This window comes from Sceloporus undulatus, chromosome 1 (genome assembly GCF_019175285.1).
Source record: "Sceloporus undulatus isolate JIND9_A2432 ecotype Alabama chromosome 1, SceUnd_v1.1, whole genome shotgun sequence".
In the NCBI taxonomy this organism is placed as follows: Eukaryota; Metazoa; Chordata; class Lepidosauria; order Squamata; family Phrynosomatidae; genus Sceloporus; species Sceloporus undulatus.
The window spans coordinates 110,669,589-110,680,344 of NC_056522.1; the positions used below are offsets into that span (position 1 = coordinate 110,669,589).

At 40.5% G+C, this 10,756-nt stretch overlaps 1 long non-coding RNA gene across 2 annotated transcripts; it reads right to left on the bottom strand.

Annotated features, from left to right (window-relative positions):
* Positions 1 to 2,066: 2,066 nt before the first annotated feature.
* LOC121919510 lies at positions 2,067 to 10,320 on the bottom strand. Of its 2 annotated transcripts, none has more exons than XR_006101492.1 (6): positions 10,232 to 10,320; positions 7,181 to 7,239; positions 6,146 to 6,250; positions 5,963 to 6,061; positions 3,994 to 4,126; positions 2,067 to 2,550 (listed from the first exon to the last, which is right to left on the bottom strand). It is a non-coding gene; the product is annotated as an uncharacterized LOC121919510 (long non-coding RNA). The 2 variants fall into 2 exon arrangements; XR_006101493.1 differs by lacking the exon at positions 10,232 to 10,320 and adding an exon at positions 9,957 to 10,178.
* Between the last annotated feature and the right edge of the window lie 436 nt (positions 10,321 to 10,756).

Below are 10,756 nucleotides of genomic sequence, written 5' to 3' on the forward strand. Positions count from 1 at the left end.
TCATCCAGAGAGCTCTTAGGCCTCACTGAACTACAAACTCCAAAATGAAACAGGAGGCAGCCAGACCAGTAAAAGTGGAATAGCAGCACTATAAGAGTGTAGTGCAGTAATGTGGTAGATCAAGGGAAGCATTAATACCACTCTGTTCTGCTTTGGTGGGGCCTCATCCGTAATACTGAAACCAGTTCTGGGCACCACAATTCAAGAAGGATGTTGATAAACGAGTGTATCGGGGGGGGGGGGGGTGATCAAAATGGTGATCTGAAAACCATGCCCTATGCAGGGAGGCTTAGGAAAAAACTGCACTGAATACTCCTGGAAAACAGGAGAGATCCCAGCAGACTGGCGAAGGGCAAACGTTGTCCCCATCTTCAAAAAGAGGAAAAAAGAGGATCCCAACAATTATCGTCCAGTTAGTCTGACATCAATACCAGGAAAGATTCTGGAGCAGATCATTAAACAGAGAGTCTGTAAACATCTAGAAGGCAATGCTATAATCACAAAAAGTCAACATGGGTTTCAGAGAAACAAGTCATGCCAGACAAATCTAATCTCTTTCTTTGATAAAATTACCAGCTTGGTAGATGAAGGGAATGCTGTGGATATAGTATATCTTGATTTCAGTAAAGCCTTTGACAAGGTTTCCCATGACATTCTTGCAAACAAGCTTGTAAAATGTGGGCTAGACAAAGTAACTGTTAAATGGATCTGTAATTGGTTGACCGGCCGAACCCAAAGGGTGCCAACAATGGCTCCTTTTCATCCTGGAGGGAATTGACCAGTGGAGTCCTACAGGGCTCTGTCCTGGGCCCAGTGTTATTCAACATCTTCATCAATGACCTGGATGACAGATTTGGGAGCATACTTATCAAATTTGCAGATGACACCAAATTAGGAAGAATAGCTAATACTCCAGAGGGCAGGATCAACATTCAAAATGATCTTAATAGATTAGAAAGCTGGGCCAAAGCTAACAAAATGAAATTCAATACAGAGAAATGTAAGGTACTGCACTTAGGGCAGAAAAGTGAAATGCACAGATATAGGATGGGGGACACCTGGCTGAATGAAACTACATGTGAAAGGGATCTGGGAGTCCAAGTAGACCACAAGTTGAACATGAGTAAATAGTGTGATGCGGCAGCTAAAAAGGCCAATGCAATTTTAGCCTGCATCAATAAAAGTATAGTGTCTAGATCAAGAGAGGTAATAGTGCCACTGTATTCTGCTCTGGTCAGGCCCCACCTGGAATACTGTGTCCAGTTTTGGGCACCACAATTCAAAAAGGACATTGAGAAACTGGAGCGTGTCCAAAGGAGGTCGACTAAAATGGTGAAAGGTCTGGAAACTTTGCCCTATGAGGAACGACTCAGGGAGCTGGGGATGTTTAGCCTGGAGAAGAGAAGGTTAAGAGGTGATATGACAGCCCTGTTTAAATATTTGAAAGGATGTCATATTGAGGAGGGAGCAAGCTTGTTTTCTGCTGCTCCAGAGAACAGGACCCGGAACAATGGATGCAAGCTACAAGAAAAGAGATTCCACCTCAACATTAGGAAGAATGTTCGACAGTGGAACACACTTCCTCGGAGTGTAGTGGAGTCTCCTTCCTTGGAGGTCTTTAAGCAGAGGCTAGATGGCCATCTGCTGGGGATGCTTTGATTTGGATTTCCTGCATGGCAGGGGGTTGGACTGGATGGCCCGTGCGGTCTCTTCCAACTCTATGATTCTATGAGTTGTGCCTGCTGGAATTTGTTCGTTGGTACCATTTTGCTTTGCTTTATCCTTTAGATCCCTTGTTACATGCCCCTGAGTTATACCCTTGAATTATCCATGGGTCATATCAAAATCCATAATTTTGGCTCCAAAACCTGCCCTCCCCTTACACGTGATAGTTGTGTATATACAGTAATACAATTTTACTGGGATTTGTTTTGTGTGTTTTTAAATTATGGTGGAAGCCACCTTGTATTTATCAATAGAGAATATAAACAATTTATTTAAGAGCCAAGTTCATGCTTATCCTGACATTTTTACTAAAAATAAAAAGCCTCTGAGTTCAACAGGACTTACTCTCAGGTAAATGTGAGGCAGTATCTCTCTAGAAGCCAAAATGACTACACTTAGGCTGTCATACTTTGGCCAGATCATGAGAATGCACTACTCATTGGAGAAAACAATAATGCTAGGAAAGGTAGAGGGAAGTAGAGAGAGAGGAAGGCTGTATGTGAGATGGATGGACTATATTAAGGAGGTCACGGGTATAACAGGAACTGAGCACAGCAGTGGAGGACAGGGAATGTTGGAGATGTCTCATCTACATGATCTCCATGATTCATAATCGGCTTGAGGGTGGATAACAACAACAAAATATGAGGCAGAGGATGGCAGCAGCATTACAGCCCCCCCCCCCAAAGCATTACTGTTCTGGGATGTTTTCTCGTTGGGGTGTATTCACACTGGTATTTTTCAGCACTTACCTGTAAACATTTCTTCAGTGCCAACTCCCTTTCTCTTCTGAAATAATCAATGTATTTTGGAAGCCGAACAGAGCTATGAAAGATTACCCAGACTGATTTTAGACCAGTGTAGAAGAAGCAACCAAGATTTTTTTTAAAAAAGTCCATCTAGAATTGATGCAGAGGAGATGATTTGGTCCGCCAGACATTTTGAACTACATCTCCCACAGTCCCTGTCCATTAGCAATGTTTGGTAAGGCTGATGGGAATGGTAGACCAGGTGGGCAAGGGTTTTCCACCTCTGACCTGGAATTTAACATATATTAGACTGCTGCCACACTGCACAATTAATGCTGTTTGACACAGATTTAATTGTCATGGCTCCATCCTATGGGATCCAGGGATCTGGAGTTTGTTGTGGCACAAGATTTCTCTGACAGAAAAGGATAACTCTCTCACAAAATTAAAGTCCCAGAATTCCATAGCATGGAGCCATGCCAGTTAACACAATTTCAAACTGCATTAATTCTGCACTGTAGATGCAGCCCCCGTCAGCCATTTGAAAAAACTCAAGATATTTGTGATAGCAAGCTGGCCTAAGCCTCTCTACCAACTGTTCAGCTCAGAGCATGTGGACATTTCCCCCCTGTCTATGCTGATGACTGCTGTTTTATTTCACCCTGCTCATAGCAACCAGATCATCTGACTCACTAAACACTGTCAAAATAAAGCACCAGAATGCAAACCGGCCAAATGAAACATGCAGAAGAGTATATGGAAAACTGCTGACCTGAAAAACCCACCTCTTAATGGGACTACACATTGTGAATATAATGGCGGTTTTAGGATACATTAAGTCACAACTATCATGTGAGTTAGGGCCTAAACAGACAGGCCAAAATAAAGCTGTTTCGGGTCATTTTGAAGGTATACTGTTTAAATGACACACATATCTTAAGAGGCCAGAATCTGTACCAAAGCTACACTCCAGTTCTTAGGACCGGAACATGGCTTTGGCATGACTTCTGGCCTCTTAGGATGCATGCAGCATTTAAATAGCATACCTCCAAAGTGACCTGAAGCAGCTTCGTTAATGGTACTAAAACGGTTGAAGAAAGGATAGAGAGAGGAGGTGGAGAAACTGGATGGATAATGAGAAGCAGAGAGAAAACAAGAAGAAATGGCTAGAGCCAGATAGCGTGGCTAAAGGTAATGAGATCATTTCTGTTTTTAAGATGTAGACATGAGGCCCACATTAAAGTATGAGATTAAAAAATTGTCAAGACTGAAGGTCAATCATACAATATAATATATTATTTAGAAATGGAAAAAACTAATGGGGCAAAACAAGTGGAGAAAACTGTATCAAAAAAATCAGTGTAAGTTCAATGCTTGATTGGTGTCTAACACTGCAAGCCAGATTCTTACAATTAACCTTAAAGAACAGTCACATGTATGGAAGGGACCTGCACTGGAGCAGATTCATTCATTTACAATACAGCCAAGGTTCTTCCATGGAAAAAATGATTATCTTTACCAGTTTGGCGTTCCTTGCAGAACCCCATTTCCTTCTATTTCTGTCTTTAGTTCAGCCAACTGTGTGGCTAGTTCCTTTTCCACCTGCTGGACCCTTTCAGTTGAAGAGATCTTGTAAATTTCATCCATTTTACCTTGCATCATAGAAAGGAAATACAGAAGAAGCTTAACACTCATTCCAAAGTGAACATAATGGTATAATACCCCATTCACACACACCATATATCTCCTAAACATCACACAGGGCACTCAGGCCATTCTGCCAAGCATGTGATCTCACTCAACCCATGCTGCTGCCTTGCTGCTTTTGTACTATTGCTGTCTGAGATGCTGACCTCGCCAGAAAAAATGATAACATCTCCCAGGTTGATGGTTAACTTGAACCAGCTGTGCCTTATCACCAGGGAAAACCTTTACCTGCCAGACCTGATATGGTCAACAACAGGAGTAACTCCAAAGGAGGAAGGGTTCCTTCAAAGGACATGCTTTAGTGGAAGATCCAAGAGCAAGGGCCATCATTCCTTAATATTTAGTGAATGAGAGGTTACACTGGGAACTTTCCTGTGAAGGGGTGCTTATTTTTTGTGGCATATTTCCCTCTTCTAGTTTACCTATTTATAATATGGAGGATCAAATGAAGGCACATCTCAAGATACTTAGAAGATGGTCTTTATTAGCTGACATAGTTATTGTTTTGTGTCTCAAAGTCATTTTTGACTTATGGTAACCCTAAGGCAAACCATACCCGGCTTCTAGTTTACACGGAAGCTGCACTGTAATAGTTTGAATGGCACATGTGGCCACTGTGTACACGTGCCGCGCCGCCACATGCACAAACCCCATTCAGTATAATGGGGCTCGAGCATAGGCGGAATTTGCCTTATGCGGGGGGGGGGGGGGGGAAGAGTCTGGAACGGATCCCCCGCATAAGGCGAGGTTCCACTGTAAAGGGTTTTCTTGGCATAATGAAAACACAAGGAATCGCTGCAACTTTTTTAATATTTTAGGAGCAGATGGTAGAAAAATATGGATAACATTCAAAGACACACAAAGGTATCCGGGCTAAAGGGAAAGGAACTGCCTGAAAACTCAGAAAGATTTTGTAAAAATGGGAGATACTGTATATCCTCATGTATTAGTCTAGAAATTTTAGTCAAAACATTGACCCAAAAAACCTGAGTCAACTTATCCATGGGTCAATGTAAGTACTGTATTTTAACTCATATTAAAAAAATAAGCATCCCCTGGTTAAAGGCAAGAGTGTAATTTTTCATGGAAGCATATCTTTCCCTTGTATTCAGTTTTTTGGCTGAGTTACTTGTCTCTGAGCCTCATCACTGTGTGAGAGGGTAGAAAACTCTGGATTCAAAATAGTAGTTGTGCAGTGGCTCCACTTTTGAAGAGGTTCTTGAACAAGTTATGTTCCTTTTAGCCTCAAAAGTTTGCTTTTGGGGAAACAGTTTTGCTGTCCACCATGAGAACCATTTTGTTGATGGACAGATATAGCCAGCAGCTCCAAAAGTTTGGGGATATTTTTGATACAGAGCCATCTTGTCATCAAGCCTGAGATATTAAAAAAGAATGCATACAAAATCTAGCGCTATTGAAAGGGATTAATATCAAAAGTGGGAACAATTGTTAGGTTCCATATGCTGCTCTGTGTTTCAAATATACTATTGTGGTTGCATCTCCTTGCATTGTTTCCATTTGCCATAGTTTAGCCTCTTGACTCTGACTTATAATGTACTCTACTGTGCCAAACAGCATTTGCTGCTAAGAGCAGCATTTAATATTTGGATGAGAAGATTACAATACAGCCAGAGATAAGGGCAAGGTTCTAATAAAAAGGAAAATTAAGGCACAATGGAGAATAGGTTGCACACATCATCCAGTTTTATAGTACAGGTAGTAGTAAATCTGGTTATACATCCTCTGTTGAATATAGACTATCAGAAGCAGGCGCAACATACCTTTGAGTAACAGGTTTGTTTAACAGCCTCTTGGCAGAGTTCTACATGCAAGCCTGCGGCAGGTTTTCTTCCAGTATAAGACAAGATAGAAGGGAAGACCTGGAATATTTAATGTGACAACTAAGAGATATTAATGGAGGAGAGGTTTATTCATGAGTCAGGATGCTTAAGCAGAAAACTTACTTTGAGAAGCTGTATATCTCTGACTGCCGCCTTGTCACCCTTCCACTAGCATCTAGGATATGGAACTTAGTTTGTTGCCACAGAGCTCTCCTTGAAGTAAATGCACTGCGAAATAATAATTGTATGTTCAAATAGACACCCAGTCCTGGCCTTTGGAGACAAACGGACATATACAATTTGACCAATAGCCCCGTTTCAATGCTTTCGGTAAATTACAACAAACCAAAAATAAAAATAATCACCAAATATGTATAATTTGCAATCCCAGATCAGTTGCATTTGAAAACCAATTTTCCTAAACTTTTATTGGAATTCTAAGGGTTTTTCTTATTTTTAATTCAGGTATTTTCTTGCAGTGGACATGATGATAAAAATTGCTAGGATACTACTGGTGTGTTTAAATGCATTTACAGCTCAGTTTTGACTTCTTTTAAAAATCACTTTCAATGCAATCCGAATGAATTTCATAGAGTGGAGAAGCTTCAACTCAAACTTTTTGAATAGGAGAATGAACACCAGGTAACATTTTCATTGTCACTCCCTAGGTAACTTTGCCTGACCATTGTATGAGTGCCTTCAATTTGCCACTTGATTTATGGTGACCACATGAATTTCATACGGTTCCTTCCTCTGCACCTGGTATTAATTGCTGATCTCCCATTTAAGTACTAGCCATGGCTGATTTGGCTTAGCTTCCAAAAAAGGACAGGATCTGGTAATTTGGTGGCATTTGCAGGTATCTATGAAACCCACTGTGTGACCTTGGGCAAATCATACTTAGCCTTAGAGCTCACAGCTATGCCACTGCAGTTTGCTTCTCTTGGAAGATAACCAAGACATAAGGAAAACATTACATACTATTACAGGAGATTCCATTAGTCCCAGAAAGGTTATGTTCATCTGGTCTTGTTAAATCTTGAATCTACTTCCCATAGCACCAGCAGTCATATTTCATGGAGGACAAATACACATTATGGGGGTAAAAAATAAGAAGGCCTTACTCCTCTTATGGCTGTATACATAATATAGGTATACCTCGGTTAACAAAGTAGATGTGTTCTTGGGCATTACTTCTTTAACAGAAAATTTGGTACCTGCGGAAGAAATAAAACAAAAATTGGGATGGTTCCTGCACCATAAAAAAATTGCTGTTTGACATGTTTCAGTAAACATTTATTCAAAATGAATATATGTACATAGAGTAATTCCGGACCACCACCCACCAACCCATGGATACCAAAATCCACAGGTGCTCAAGTTTCATTGTCCCCAACGACGGAGCAGCTGCATGCATGCTCCATCACTGGGGACAACAGGGGCTGTCTCTAATGGCAGTTTGGCCACATTCATGTGCTAACATTGGGGACAACACAGGCTTGCCATCCACGGATGCTCAAATCCATAGATAGCAAGTCTGAGGATACTAGGCAATATGTTAATCAGGAGCTGATTCATCTGTTTTATGCTGCTTTTCTGGTACCAGAAAAAGGGGCCAATTTGCCAAAGACTGGAAAGCAACATTATATGGTTGATGGGTTGCCTGTCAAATTGCATGTTTTATGTAGTAAAAAAATTAAACCAGGTACAGTATATGAAATGCAAATTGGCTAAGATGCCATACCAACATCACTATTCCTTCTGTTTCAGCTTCTGTTATCATTACATTATTTGAGGCCTAGGCCTGTAGATTCTTTCTACACAACATTGCCAAGATCCATCCATTCCTCTCAGCCTCTACTGACAAGACTCTGGTCCATGCCCTAGTGGTATTGCAACTAGATTATTGTAACCTTCTTCTGACAGGGCTTCCTCTCTGTCATCTCCATCCTTTAATCTCTGTCCAGCATTCAGCTGCACATATTATCACATCCGCTCACCGCTTTGACCATGTTTCTCCTCTTTTATCGTCCCTTCATTGGCTCCCCTTCCCCTTCCACATCCTGTACAAGTTTTTGTTGTTGACTTTCAAAGCCCTCCATGGACTGGCTCCTCCTTATTTATCTGAACTTCTTTCTCCTTACATTCCCACTCCTATCCTCCGTTCTGGTAGTCAAGGTCTCCTGTCCTAGCCTAGGATTGCCACTGCCCCTCCTGGATTTGTCCCTTCTCACTTGCTGCCTCTTACTCCTGGAACCTTCTTCCACCACATGCACACCTCATCACTTCTCTACCCAGTTTTAAAATTGAGTTAAAGACTATATTGTTTAGAGAAGGGTTCCCGGGGGGGAGCCCTTCTCAGCCCCAGGATGCCTCATTTTAACTATCCATTAAGAAGCCAAGCCCTCCCTCCATTCCATCTGCCTTGGTCCAGGCCTCGGAGGTAGAGAAGAACTGCTGGACCTGATCCCCTTCCCCACCACCATTCCCTTCTCCTTTTGTGTCATGTCATTTTAGATTGTAAGCCTCAGGGCAAGGAACTGTCTAATTAAAAAGATTGTATGTACAGTGCTGTGTAAATTTACAGCACTATATAAATAAAGGTTAATGTTAATGTTAATAATAATAATAATAATAATAATAATAATAATAATAATAATAATTTATTTTAGGAACTCAAGGCAGTGTACATGGATGTCTTCCTTGCTTAATTTTATCCTTGGAACCAGCTTTGAAGGTATATTTAGGTTGAGAGATAGTGAATGGGTCAAGATCTCCCAAGTAAACTATGTGGCCAAGTGGAAATTAGAACCCAGGTCTTCCCAGTCCAACAGTCTTAACCATCCCACATATTGTCACATTTTCCTACCACTGATCCTCATCACTGCTGTGGTGAAGGAAAGGAAACATCATGGGTAAGCTTCTCAAAATGTTACACGGCCATCACTTACTAATGTTTCCATTTTGAGATTTTCATCCACTTCGGCTCCTAGAATAAGACTCCACAATCTAGTACTTTCCTCATGGCGACTCCTATGAATTTCACACTGAGGCTTAATTTCCATTCTGAATAGTCAAGGAATCAAGCTATGTTGGTTCTAATTTCATAGTAAGCAACCTCAGCCACATGTTAGGGGCAGTTTTCAAGGGTGCCATGGGAACACCTTGCAAAATAAGACAATTTCCAGGCACAATAGAAAACTGATCATTGTCTAGATCATTGTCTGTATGTACAGCGCTGTGTAAATCTACAGTGCTATATAAATAATAATCATCATCATCATCATCATCATACTGAGGCTTTCTTCTGGCTTGGCAGAGGTTTACCCCATCTCTTGGACAAAAGAATGCAGCCCAAGTAATGCTCAAACTCAAGATTTTTTTTTAGCAACCAATGAGTTAAATTTGAGTAACTGTACATCTGTATTCTACTCAAAGGCAAATCAAAAAAGCTCATCTCAAAACTATCAACCCCCCCCCCCCCCCAACTCACTTGCTGTTAACTAAACATGCAAGCTGTTACTTGCAGCACAATACAAATCTATTCTACATTGTTTCCAAGGTCTGGACCTCAATTATATTCTATAATTATAGCTGATCAGTTTTATTGCCTCCTATAAAGGCCACAGGCATGATTGAACAAACTGAATTAGTAATGAGATTAAGATCAGAATGTAGTGCCTAAAATTTTCAGAGTAGACATGATTAATGACATTACAACTTGTCTGTCCTCTTAAAAACATACTAGTGAAATGCTTGTCATTATAAAGGGAGAAAATGAGAAAATGTGAAAGGAGACAAAGGGTTCTTGTATCTAGTTTAGGAAATTCTTATCAAGTCTAATTAAATTGCCAAGACATGCAAACTGGAACTTTTAAAGTACAACTATAAAGCATTTAACCATCTTGCATAAACCATTTTTTTCTCCTCTTACCTCCATAGTGATCAATACAGGCGGCCAGTTTAGTTTTGCTTAGCTCTTCTCTGACAAAGCAATGTACTGTGTGACATAATCCTCGGTACAGAATAACTCTTTAAAAGTCTTTTATTTGCAGCTATTTTGGCATAAATTGACAAAGAAGAACTAATGGACTGTGCATAACACAGAAGTATGCAATAATTAAAAAAAAACCCTGATTGGATGTGATTTATTTGAAATGCCTTTCCCTCCCCACTTTTAGATTGCACAGATTAAGAGCAATACAATACCTGGTGAGAAAAGCAAGGTCACAGCCTCCCAAGCGCAGAAGGTAAACAGCCTCCAGCAGAGCAAAGAAAGGCCCTGTTGTGTTATTGGAAACTGTAGCAGCAAATCACTTCTCTTACAGGTTTCTATAGTAAATGTAATCAAAGACCAAGGTAGCTATGGAAGTACTCATCACAGTGCTTGTGTAAGCTTGACTGTAGCCATAGGAACCCAAGTGTGTGTGTATACACACATGCACAAAGAGAGAAAGAGTGTCTACTGAAGATTTACCGTACTTCTAATAGGTGAAGCACTGATCCAATTCCATCCATAAAATGTGGCCTTCTACTAAAAAAGGAATACAACCACAGATATACCTCAGTTGACAAAATCAACACCAGAGTTAGAAATAACAGAAAGGATAAGGTTCATTTCTGTATACCAAAAAAGAGCAGTTCAACATGTTTCAGCAAATTTTTCAATAATTTATAATATGCATATATGAAATGGAATTCTGGTCAGGTAACACTTGCATTAGTAAACAAACA